Source organism: Tinamus guttatus, unplaced genomic scaffold (genome assembly GCF_059628265.1).
Source record: "Tinamus guttatus ecotype Peru unplaced genomic scaffold, ASM5962826v1 Tinamus_guttatus_pri_ptg000327l, whole genome shotgun sequence".
NCBI lineage: Eukaryota > Metazoa > Chordata > Aves > Tinamiformes > Tinamidae > Tinamus > Tinamus guttatus.
This window is the reverse complement of record NW_028288861.1, coordinates 138324-152145: the sequence shown is the minus strand read 5'-3', so window position 1 is coordinate 152145 and position 13822 is coordinate 138324. Positions and strand designations below refer to the sequence as shown.

The following is a 13822-nucleotide window of genomic DNA, read 5'->3' as shown; positions in this document are numbered from 1 at the left end:
AAGTACCCTTAACTAGAGTAATTAAGCTACATATGTACCTGCAGCTATTTGCTAACTTCCCTATCACATTTCTGCAAGACACTCACTGATCGTAACACAGGAGGTGTTGCATTATTATTTTCTTTTAGATGTGATATTTCTTTTGCAGCACCACACCGGGTTCCAAAAGAAAAAGTCCTCAAAGTCCTTTTACTGCAAAACCACACAAAACATTCCAGGAACTCAAAAAAACAAAAAAACCCATCAGCTCTGTACACAGGACAGAAGAGGGCACAGGCCAGGCAATAAGAGAGGGCTCAAATGCGTAAGTATATAAAATTGGAAGCACCATGAAAACCGCTTAAAGCCGCATTTACAGTATTTGAACCACGTTATATCACAGAGAATAGCCAAAAAAAATACAAGGTTTTGAAAGGAGCATCTCGAATCCACCGTGTTTCGCACGTGCTGCCTGGCTAAGCAGCCCCTGCCAGCGCCAGCAGCAGCAGCGCCGGCACGTCCGTCCCCAGCAGGAACGCCACCTTCCCGGCTAGGCCTTCATACAGATCCTGACGACCTGACCGAGTTCACCTCCAACCTGGTCCCTGCTTCACGACTTTTCGTTCCAGTCCCGCTCAGCGCTCCCCAGCTCACACATGCCCTTGCCTCGGGCAGCTGGGCCTTGGTTTACGCTCGGTGCTTCCAGGCATCACCGCTTCAAAGCCGCCAGTGTCAAACTGCACATTTGTGAATATTTAAAACTAAGCACTAAATTTACTCTTAGACACATAAGCAAGCCTGCGCTTACACCTCACTTTAGTTGATGCCCCTCACGCGAGGCTCTGGGACGCTGGGCTCTGATCCCTTATTTCCGTGCCCACCTGCAGGGGCCGATACTGCCCTGGAGCGCCCGGGGGGACTCACTCCTGATGGAAGCGCTTCACATGGCGCAGGGATTAAATAAACCCCTCCGCTTCAGAACATCTAGAACACTGCCCATAAATAACAACCAACGCGGAAAATCACAGAAATCCAAATCAACTCTTCAATCTCATCATTTTAAAATGGGTACCAAAACATGCAGATTAATTCATGTTTTAACAGCTCATCTTTTTATGGTTGAATTTAGTTATACATGTAAAGACAAAGTTTTATTGAACAACAGTTAGACCAAGTGATTCTCAGAACCTTTACACTATTAGAGCAAAGGTTTTCTTCAAAAATGCCCCAAAGACCTTCACTTATTGCACCCACTGTGAGTGAAGAGTTTTCACTGCTCTTAGAGAGGAGCAACTGTAAAACGAGACCAAAGGCTCAGTGGGATCCTCTGGGCGTCTGGGGATGACTGGATGTAAAGCAGCTAAACACAGGAAAATCCATGGGGATCAAGAACTGGTTTGTGATTCTCCGCACCCGCAAAGGTAGCGAATAACAGAGCCAGTTTTATACTGCGGAATTAAAGGGCAAGACTTAAGCTCTAGTTTAACTCAGGTCTTTAAATAAGCTAACAAAGCACAGCTTTCAAATGCAAAAGCAATAGCTGCAATTCACAAAAGCACATTTAATGCAAATTAGGTTAATGAGAACACTGGTCTAAGCAATTATCTTTTCACAAAGTCCTTTAGCCTGAAAATAACTTCCTTTTACGCCATGAATACTAATCAAAACTCTTGCAATGACTCTGACTTCCTTCCAACACAAAAACTCTTTTTTTTTTTTTCCCTCATTTGAATAGGTTTTATGTTCCTCACAAATATTTCTTGACCTTCAAAAAATACGGAGTAGCTAGAAGGGATGCATTAAAGTAAATATTGCACACTATCTTTGATAACTTTTACAATAAGCCTTAATAAACATTACAGTATAAAATGTAGCTTTATTAGGAAAGCACAGCAGGTCTAAAACACCAGTTTTCCTATCACTTGAATATATTTTCAAATTAAATCAATTGATTTGAGTAGGGTGCATGTTTCATAGCCTCGACACCACCAGTATCTCTTTATGCAAACATTCATTACATGGCAAAACCCAACAAATTATATCTCTAACTCCTAATAAAACATTGTTCAAAACATGAAGTTATATGAGTATCAAAGTTTCAATAGGAGTAAGAAAACTGACACACTAGTGGAATGATTTTGACCAGTTCAATACACTCATTTATGAAAAATAGATAAAAGGAAACATTGGTAAAGACAAGGTATTCTGCACTCTTAGAGCTCCACAGGTTTTCAAAACCAGGGGCAGAGGAGGCCGAGCAAGAGGCCGCCTCCAAGACTAGCAGGACTTGCAAGCGCAGAAAAGGCAATAGGGAAGAGTCGAAACACAATTTTTAACCTGAGTTTGCCTTCCCCAGAATAGGTACTGGTTATTTTATTTTTAAGGTTCAATAAGCCACATGGGCCAACGTAGCCCTGTTCTGCAGGGAGAAGCTGCCTGAATCCCGGGGTTCAGTCACGGCCGATACTTGACGCCTGGTGGAACTGCAGTGGATCAGACAGGAATCCCAGCAATTCTCTGGAGGAGCCAGGGGCAGATAAGCGACATTTTCCTTTCCTTTTGATAGTGGTTTCACTCAAACACACTGGTCTGGTGTGACTACTCATAAATACCTCCAACATTCGCTTTTTTACTGAATAAATAATAAAAATGATATTTGAGTGTGAAGTTACTGACTTTCCCATAGGTTAAGCTTAAATCTTTCATTAAATTTAAGCTAATCACCTTAAATATTTACATTTTCCTAATGCTTTGTGACATTTTCTAGTGTCATTTTTTCTCAGGTTACTAATCCAAGAAGAAGGCTGAAGGAAGGCAAAGATCTATGAATAACTTAATCCAAAACCACTCAAGAACAAACACTCTAGGCATACAAGAAAGTGAAATTTGGCGTTCTCCCTAGAGAGACAACTCTTCTTTGGATGAAAGGGAGAGGTCTTGTTTTCACATGCCCAACACACAAAAAAAGAAGCTCACAAGCTTTTGATCCCTGTAGACCAATGGCTTTAGGAACCAGCTGGTCTGGCCCTGGAAGGAACGGCCACGTGGTGCCTTTCCCAAGCGGAGAGGCGCAGGAGGGCATCGCTCCGCGGCGCCGGCGCCCGCACGGGGCTCTGCCCGCTCACTCGCTGCTGCCTTTCGGCTCTCCCAGCTCCGCTATGGACCTGAAAGCTTCACTATTTAAATACTTAATGTGACACTAGCTACGAGATGACAGACCAATGTTTTCTGCTCATAGGCTTTCAGAATGAGTACGTCTTGTTTGGTCTGGAAAGTTCAAAATTCAAAACTCTTTAAGTAATTTTCTTACCATTTCTGAAGTTTAACTTTCTTCAAAGACATTATTTCTTTACATCGACCAACATTCCCTTAATCATACATAATTACTCATGTAGGCTGAAGTATGCATATTTAAATACGCAGTTCAATTCTTTGAGCTTAAGATTATTGTCAATAATTAGTTTCATAATACAACAGTGTAAATATATAGAAGAATCAATCCTCCTTTATTCGCTATTGTAATTCTTCCAAAAAAAATTCTTTACTTTTCAAAAAAAAAAAAAAAAAAATAGTCACCTTAGAGCAAAGCAAATGAGTAAATTTAAATAATACTTCAAGTGCAATTTTTATTCCAACAATATTTGTTAACTTGACACAAAACAGTTTATCTATAGTTCCTAAATGCCACACTGATGAAAGCACCAGGAAAACTCCTCTTTCTCTCCAACTTCCCTCCTTTCATTTTTTTTTTTTAATAGACAGACAAGTCAGGGAAGTTTAAAACAGTTTGAGAATTGAGTTTTCAAGCCTTAATTTTAAGCATTTAAAGCCAGCCTTAGTCTTTGCTGATGATACACACATCCTTTGGCAGTCCTTTTATTATAATATCACAACCCAATAAAACTATTCTGAATTTTTCTTAGTGGTACAGTGGTACATTTTTTTCTACTCTGCACTTGTCAGAATATTTGTTGCAAAGTATATAATATCATTAATAAATATAATTTATGCTGTTGTCTTGGATATTTTTAATAACAATAACATCTTTCTTCTTAATGCCAAAATCACTATTCACACAAGTGATGCAGTGCTATAGTGTCTACAGCGTAACGTCTCAAAACCATTTATGAATTATAAACAAAGGTGCAGCCCTAAAAATATCCAAGGTGCTTGATATATCGACCACAACACTTGGCTTGCTTTTCCCTCTGCAATGTGTTTATGAAGGGTTCTGCAAGATACAACAAGTCATACCAATGACAAAAGCTTACAAGATTATTTTTAAAATCCAGTGAAACAAGAAGTGCAGCTTCAGAAAACAAGACAGGGAAGTATTTTCATTGGATACGTTAATAAAATTATAAAGATTAAAACTAGCAAATCGTAAATCTAGCAAAGCTCCCCTTGAATTCAAAGACGTGAAGTTTGTGAAGTGTTTCTTCACCTCTGGAAGGCACTTCTGGAACCCCGCTCCAACTTGAGTTATTGTGTTTATCATTGGAGGTCTTCGCAGACCTCCAAATTCTGAAACCATTCTATGAAATGGAATGACCCAACTGATCAAGACTAACCACCATGTAGCCTTACAGGAAAATGCAGCTGAGCAAAGAAAGACCAACCAATGAGGTGAATTTGGTCTTCAAAGTCTTCAAAATCCCTTATATTCAAACAAAAAATTAGTAGCAAGACAAAACTCCAAATCACTTCAAAATATGGTAACTGGTAACATGACAGAGGCATGTACTTGAGTATCTGTCAACTACAGAGCAAATAAACATTGCTCTGTACATTTCAGTGTACAGAAATTCCTGTGACTTTCTGGCTCTTACTAATTAGATATTAAACTGGCCAAACCTGCTGTCCTTTGCAGAGAAGCCACTTTCACAATCGCGAAGTATGCAGTGAAAACGGGAGCTGAAGGGGGCTTCAGATGGGAAGAAAACAGCTGCAGGAAGGAAGCTCTCAATCTGAAGCTTTGCTAATAATTCTGTTTTTGGGACCAGCTCCGAAAAGCCACCATTTCATTGTCCCATATCTGGACTGTGCCCACAGAACTCACAGTCTCCAAAATAGTTTTAACAATTTCTTTTCTTGTTAAATCAAGCAGCTATGACTAAGTACATATGGGCAGTAGTTACAGATAGTCAGAAAATGCAGTTTGACATATCTGCTTTGGAGGGTTGACCATTTCAAAATAAACATTGCCGGGAACTTCCTCAGCTGTTCCTTCTCAGGAAAGGATGGCACTGCTGCCGGGGACGGGAGGAGAGGAGTGCACGGCCTCCTATCCATCCTTCCACAACATGTACCACAACACAGGTATAGGAAAAACGCAGGTTTGTCCTTGGCAGCGGATTAATAGAAATGCCAATACAGTAAATGGCTCTCGGTTTCTGTATCATCGCGTGACTGCTTAGAGACCAGGAAATATTCTGGCATTAAAATGAAATATTAAAAACATCCATGTAATTATGATGAGTAAATTAAAACCAAGCTTACCCAGATCAATAGCATTTGCAGCAAGTTTCTGCTCCTTTTTCCTGTCTCCATTACAAGACCATTATTTACAGTAGTTTATTGCAGACTCTAACCAACATGCATCTCATAATTCTCCGAAGATATGTAGCAAAATGGCTTACCAGGGAGTAAGCCTGAACATCAGGTTAAGGCTAACAGATTGGTAAGCAATCACTTCAGATCAGAAACAGGCAAGCAAACATACTGCATTTGTCCCACGGAGGATTTAAAATGCAACTACACTCTAAGTCCTCTTACATTTAAAAGAAGAAATGAAAGTATTAATAGAAACTAAAGCTATCCATTATTCAAAAATGTTATTATCTACAAAAGAGCTTTCCCATTGCTATAGATGAAGGGTTACAATGCAAAGATTCAAGCCAGGCATGAGCTGAACTTATCTCCTGTAAAGCGCGAAAGAGGAAAATAACTACTTACTAGCTAGAATTCTATCTGTCACATTAAAAAAGGAACTTGTAGCCACACACAAGCCTCTGCTCATCTTCTTTACAGGTACGGCAAGGGCTTCCTAAGGGATCTATGCTAAACAAAGCGCAGGGCAGGCCCAGGTGAAGAGGGGAGCCGCAGGCCCGGCCCGGGCGCGCAGGCCGCGCGGCCCCTCTGCGCTGTGGGCCCCGCGCCGCCAAGTGCGGCTGTTACGCGCATTAAAAACACAAAGAGATGACACAGAATGAAGAATTACAGTGTCGTGGATGACTGAAACACCATCTGGGCTACATATATGCCACAGTGATTCACAGGTCTGAATAATGCATAAGTTGTTTTTTTTTATTATTATCTTCCATACTCAAACAATGCAGGATGGAAACATGCATTCTGGTGATCATGTTGAATATTCATCTAGAACATTTTTTCCATTCTTATATTGGCATACTATTAAAGAGCACCACAGCTATACTAAAATTCTATTTCTTAAAGCTTGAATAAATTATGCATCACGTAGTAACAATAAGGCTAAAATCAAAGATCATCGTTATCATAGGCATTCACTATGGATAACAACTCTGCTGTTCTTTATTTGTAGTTTTTCTTCCCAGGTATCAAGGGACTGTCTTTAGAAGTTCAACATCTCTGTTTAATTGCATGCAGATGCATATACAGGAGGACTAGTCTCCTGATGCTTGCATTTCCTTACACAATGTATATTATCTCTAAGTGCCTTCAAAATCACAAAAAGCAACAGCGGAATGACGACTTCCTGTATAAACAGAACTGGTCATACAGAGCAAAATGCCACATCTTCATGATCACAGCTGAGCACAGGGAAGAAAACTGCATATGAATAATTTGATTAATGCAATTTCTTTTCCAATCGATGTGCTCAGTGCGGTTGAAATAGACTTTACACAAGGAAACAACGCGGAGTGAGAGAAGAGAATTTTCCTTTTTGTTTCCTCAAGGCTGTAAGGAAAACGACTTTCATGAAGAGGGTAGTAATGAACGCAGTCAACAGACAAAATAGAAATGTTATTAGAGAAAGACCAAACTGAGATCCGTGCTTGAAACTGCTTGGCTATAACAAGAACTGCTGCATCCTCTGTAGAGCAGAGCTGTACGTGCGTGCGAGTGCCGCAGCCCGTTACCTGCAGGCCCATGCAGACAGGCTACGTGCACACAAACTGCGGCAGAGGTTCTTCACGCACCCGGTAACGCACAATCCCGGGCATCTGACAATGATGAGGGCACAGAAATGTAACACTGATTGCACTGTAATTTGAAAACATGCCTTACTGTATCATTTCTAATACTAGAGAAGATTAGTGCAGTAAAATCTTACCAATTCAAACAGACAATCATTAACATTTTGCTGGGCGCAAGTAAAGCAAATTACTTCCTCCAGCTTTTGTCAAGCATATAGATTGTACGTGTTTTAAATAATTACGGAAACTAAAATTGCTGGGGCTACTTTGAATTGTAAGTAATTCCAGGTTGCTCCACAGTAATAATTTAATGCAGCAAGGTGTGTATTAGCAGATTCAATCATGAAAATATGATTCTGTACTAAACCTAGATTCCCACTGCCCTGGAACACATATTCTAATGGGCATTTCTCAGTATTTTCCAGATGGATAATCCCATCAACGGAATATCGACTGTGGCCCCAAACCGCTCTCCCTGCTCCTATCATGACCCCTATGGAAATCTGACCTCTGTCTGCAGGAATGTCTCGGAGATGGACTCATAAATTGGAGTGCTGGTTGATGCACAGCTCTTGTAAGGGTTCCAGCAAGCCTACTGCAGAGATGTATCATTCAAGTACCTACATGAGTTTCGAGACAGTTTGCTCAGCAAAATAAAAGTACATTCCTACCACTGTGTTCTTCCAAAACTCCAGAAAGGTTTGCTCTCAAAGAAAAAAGTCTGGTCAGCTCCTCTGCAATGCACTGCCTGCGCTGTAGATTCGTTTAGCTTCTTGCAGCTCTATAAATAAGTAATGAAACAAGCTACTGCATGAGGTGCTACATGTGTGCAAGAAGCCACATGAGCTAAAAGGTGGCTAAGATCATCCTGGAAACTGTGAAGCCGATTTCACAGTGTGGTCTGGCATCCATTAAGGGTGCATTTACTTTTGCTTCTGCAAGTCCTGAATAGTGGGCATAAATTTCACAGGATGGACACAGTAAATAGGTTCACTGCTCAACTTCTCTGGGGTACCTTCCATGAGAGGCTCCTCAAAAGAAGAAACAAACCCTTTTCTGTAGCTATGGACATACTGTTTTGCAGGCTCCTTCTTTCTACAGGTCTGGCACCAGACCTGGTTGGTAGCCACTGAAGCAAGAAATACAACTAATTTATAAAAGTTCATTACAAATTTGATGTTTAAGGCTTTTAATAAAAAGACTCATATTTCCATCAACAGCCCAACTAACACTGCTATAGGTACAGATGTTAGAGCTACCAAAACCCAGGAAGAACAGTGCATTGTGTAAAAAAAAGTATTTTTTGCTCCATCAATTAGTAGATATATTAGTGGCCTTTGTTTTACTGAAAAATATATTTAGCTGTTACGCAGATCCTCATAGAGTCTAAAGTTACAATAGCAGCTAGTTCTGCTCCTTAAGCACATGACATCTTAAGTATAAGCTGTAATTTTCTCTCAAAATCCAGCCACAACATAGAGAGCTGGCATATCTGGTAAAACGTGACTTTCGATCTCAGGGTACTATGTCCTTGGAGATGAACGTGAAAAATGAATGAGAGATCAGAGAATTTAATTCTCATACTGTTGTCGCTGGAGTGACAGCCAAAAGAGAAGCTAATTTTCAGAATAGAAATCCGAATTTCACAGTCTGAGAATATGACAAGTAACCTTATGGTGACACTTGATTTCTTCTCCCTAGAGACCAATAGCTCTGCGCTCCAAAGGTCAGACCTTTTGAGCCAGCTTTAAGGAGGTTTTTTATGTATGAAAAAATATCATATATCACTTAAATACAAATAACAGTATAATTTTTGATACCTGAGAAAATGCTGTATTATTGCATTCTCATTTAAAATAAATATACTTACCATTTGTAAGTATACATTACACCATTTGTCATTATGTTTCCTCAGCTGTGCATTTTCCTACTGTTAACCTGAAACACTCCTCAGCAAGTACTTTGCTTTAAAAATACACCACTGATGAAAGACTAAACTGACTACTCTTAACAAAACATTTGGAGATCCTTAAACAGAAGTTGCTCTGCTTTGATGTCTACTATCAGAAAAGTACATTCTTTTCTCTTGCAGGCTTTTAGAGAAAGGAAAAGTAATGTTCATAATATAGTATATGCATGAAATAAAGCCACAAGTTTTGATATTCAGTTCCAGTAAGAAATTACTTCCAAAAAAATCCCTTGAAACAAAATCCAGTCATTATTTAAAATCTAAGAAGTACAGACATAGCTAAAAGATTTCCGGTAGTCTGAACTCAGGGCCAAAAGTAAAACTCAATTATATGCCAGCATCCTTATCATTTCTCCCCTCTATTTTTTCTTCCAACTACATAGTTCGCAATACTTGGCTCTAGTCTATAAATATAAAAATAAAAAGGTAAAAGAAGAAATATAAGCTAAAACAGATAGTCAAACATAAGCAAAACAGAAAAGAAAAACAAAACAAAATCTAGAAGTAAGAGAGTCCCAATCCAAACACATATACCAGTTAAGAGTATCCAAACAGAAAGATTCATTTTCAAGACCAACCAGATCTGCACTGATCTCCGGTTTGACCCCTCTCTACATCTCATCCCATCCCAAGTAACTTCAGGTAATATTCTTAGGCAGTTAAAATGAAAATAACATTTTGTTGCAGCAAAATCTGAAGGATGCAATCAGGCAAGACAAATTATTTAAGCAATTTTTGCTTAGAGCCACCAGCAATAATCAGGCCACTTCATTCCAAGCAGTGTATGGTCATACCCATGATACTAGTACACGCTCTTTCTAGAAATACAGGGCAACTTTCTGTATCACGCACACAAAAAATGTGTATATATGTGCGTGCATGTGTGTGTGTGTATAACTGTGTGATGTTCTACGGCAGAGTGTTTTTATGGTGGTCCATGCTATCGTTTTTAACACCTGGGTGAAACACAGATGTACCACTGTCCAGCACGGTGGTGGCCGCTGTATAGGTGACACTTGTAAGCACCCAGCTCCTGGGTACAGGGATTTCTTTCTCAGTAATGCCAAAAAGAGGACTGTGCTAACTCCAAAAAGAGGACTGTGCTACTCACTGCTCCTTCCACCCCCACGCTAGCTATAGGATTTTATGTCTCCTCCTTTGCCCTGGCTCTGGGGCCACTACACTCACGTGTCCTCCTGCTCAGGTCCTAGCTGGGCAGCTGCACGTCCTCCCTCGTGCAAAACCCTTACCGTGCTGGCTCATCTCACTGGGCCCCCAGAGAAGTGCTGCTTTATGGCTGCCAGCTTAACTTGTGGCCATTTTAGCAGCAGAATCTAACAAACATCAAGGCTGGCACAGCACGAAGAACGGACAGGTCAGGAGCAAGGTAGGGCAAGCTGGACTCTCTAGCTCCATTGGAGATGAGAGCATGAGATGGGTCCCTATATTGTGCGTCTGAAATCAAAGGAATAAAAATGCAATAAGCTCAGTTACTTCCAAATGCATGCATGAAAATATTATCAAAGAATCCATTAATTTTGAAAAATTCTGTATTTTTAGAGTGAAAATATTTTCCCATGGACGTATCTGCAATATGTACAAAGCCAAAGCTGTCCTCTGAAAGCCCAAGGAGGAGGCTCATCCCCATGCTGCGCGTCGGGAGGCCAGCGTGTTATAGCAGAACTAACCCAGGACAACAGGGTTGGTTCGCAGCATCTCTGTACACTGCTGCTCCTCAGTCTATTACCTCGGAGAAGAGCATTCGTCTGTGAATCCTCAGTGAGAGGGATATAAATATTTCAGAATGTATTTTTTCTAGCAAATTTGGGGCATACCAACCACACACTGGAAACTCAAACCATTAAATAGATTTTCTTGGTGTGTGTTCACAGGTGAAGGATAACAAGGATAAAGGAAATCCTATTTGCAAAGTAGCAAAATCTAAATATCTTCAGGTCATTAAAGGTTGCATCAGAATTGCATGGTAGTATTAATTTAGGCATTTTCTAACTTCTGAATGCTTGCTAATCTAATCTTTTATCTATCCCTTTAATCCATTATTTTTATTTACACTTACAGAAAATACTATTCTCCTACTCCAGCTAACACTTTCACACAAGATAGCCTTTATTTATCTTCTTTCCTTTTTTTTTTTCTTTTCTTTCTGCCGCCTTTGGAAGACTATGGCACTACATTTTAAACTTAACTTCCAATTATTATACGCAGCCAGAAGGGAACAAAAGAAAACATTGCAAAGGAAAGCCCAGCAACTGCTACAAAGAGCTTTAACGAGAGTAGCAACTGAAAAGAAAATTCACCATTTTCCTCAGCAGAGCTTTCTGTGATCGATCTTTCACTACATCCAAACTACAAGCTAGGTTTGAAATGCATTTTTTTCCTTCTTAAACCAGAGCAAAAATAGCACATAAGTGGCCATGTTCATTTAAAAAGTATTTAACGAGAAAGTTAACCCAGGGATGAAAAGAAAAAAAAATCTGATTTTAGTTATACAACTTTTAATAAATATAAAGATGATATTTAAAAAGCATTCGGGCATTTAAATACAAAAATCTAGCATGTCTTCATTAACAGCACTCTCAGCAGCAAACGTCCTCCTAGTTAGTCATTTAATTTCTATATTCCCCGGGATTATATGGCACCCAATACTAAAGGAAAAAAATATATATTTACACATATATATGTATGCATGCACATACATATACATGTATGTATCTGTGGTATTAGGTTTGCTACTAATATTGTACAGACATCACGCTACATTCAAGAAGGCCTTTTTATCCTGACAGCTTGCGATGTTCACTAAGGCAGAATTCCAGGCCTGGAAAAAGAAGAGATTTCAGGTGCCTTTTTCCACACGTGGAAGCCAGATTGCATCCCTTTTACAGAAGGCAAGCCGCTCTCCTATGAAAACTATGCAGCCTAAGAAAGCAAACATCCTGTCTCGTATAAAAAGCAACCGTATAGCAAACAAAAGTTGGATAACTCATAGATAAGAAGAAAAAAAAACATGAGATACATGCACAAATACAGGAAACCTTGAGCACATCCTGAAGCCTAAAAGCAAGCCCATCAGATAGATGTGGCCATGCTTGCCAGCACCAGTCTTGTCCCAGATAGTCTCTACCTGTTAAGGTAAATACATTGGAAATAAAAGCCCAATGACCTTCAAAACTGCTTTACTGGGAAGTCTACAGCAAATGACTCTCTATTAATAGGCGTCTCTTAAAGAAAAATAATTCCTTATTAATCAAATGACCACATAATCGAAAAATGAATCCGCTTGTCAGCTAATTGACTAAAGTACCTAGTGACCACAATCAAGGAGCCCTGTAATTAAAATGAAGCAGAGGGAAGAGGAGTCGGTCTGAAGCTGTGGCCCTGCTGACAAGGCTCTCTGTTTCCACAGAAAGCACACGAGCTTTTTTTCCACTCCTATTTATTCTTCCCAAACACTCTCTACGTAAGCATCCGAGCTGAGAGACACTTAAGACACAGGAACTTCAGACAAGAAAGTGCTGGGATCAAAAGGAGAGGCCACTAAATGCTTGGAAATACGCTGCAACATCACGCCTGGCTTGGTGCGCTCCACGAGGCCCAAGGGGCCACCTGTGTGCAGAGGAAAACTGCTCCAGCACCACCGCTCAAATCCCTAAAACCGGCCTCCCCAAGCTCAGCACAAGGAGCCTGGACGTTACGGCCCTGGAGCGATCACCTCAAAGGGGGTGTCGCTGCGGCCGCAAGATGGGACCTATGTTGCTTTTGGGCACCATGCGCTTAGTTCAGCCTTTTTTAAATACAGTTTATCAATCACACAGTTTACTCTTAGATACTTTTTATATGGCCTGGTATTGCTTCGAACTAAGCCTAATAATAAAGAAACAACTGATTCAGTGTTATTTAAAAAATCAAAATTCAGAAGAAGCTGTCAGTAGACAAAAATAGTTTGCAACAATGGCAAAAAAAAATAACACTTGCACTGAACACATGGTCAACATATTTCATCTGCTCACATAGGAGAGAACCTCCCCAGCTCTTGGCACTCGGGCGCTCTTGTACTGAGAGTCTGACAGCCTCGTGCAAGGCCACTGTGCTCATCATCCCTGAAGACAACTGTTTACTACAATAATCTCGTTAATTAGAATGGAAATCATCACAAAATTTTGACATTATCTGTGGTTGATAACTGCATTAAAAAAATAGAGCAGGCATGTTAAGACCCAAAACTGTGTCTTTCCTTTGGACAAATATTCCTAAAGACTCAATACTAAAGGATGGGAAAAATTGTAGCCGTAAAGTGATGATGATGGTAAGATTTTTTCTTCTTCTTCTTATTATTATTAACTTGCAGCAGTCATAAAACATGCCTATCCTTTTCTCCTCCACCCTTTTGTCTAATCCCTTTTTGAATCCATTTATGCTTTTAGCCTCCACAACAATCTGCATTAATGAGCTCTGACTCCATCTCGAAGAAGAGAATTAGGTACATTATGCAGGCATAATACTTAATATTGTAAATACTGTAAAGTAGCAGTTACTGCTAACATTTGAAAATTAGTAGAGCTTAGTGAGATATTTCTCTTCAGAGTCCTAAAGATACACTACTGCAATATAGGAATTAAATATGCCTTATTAATTTTAAATGCAAACCAGGACTTTTATTAATTTTTTCTCGAGG

The 13822-nt window shown here is 39.8% G+C and overlaps 1 protein-coding gene across 1 annotated transcript in view; it reads right to left on the bottom strand.

Moving 5' to 3' along the window:
- AVEN (apoptosis and caspase activation inhibitor) overlaps positions 1-13822 on the bottom strand; it is a gene marked incomplete at its 5' end in the record, with an annotated part of 80141 nt that overhangs the window by 4368 nt on the left and 61951 nt on the right. The window lies entirely within an intron of this gene.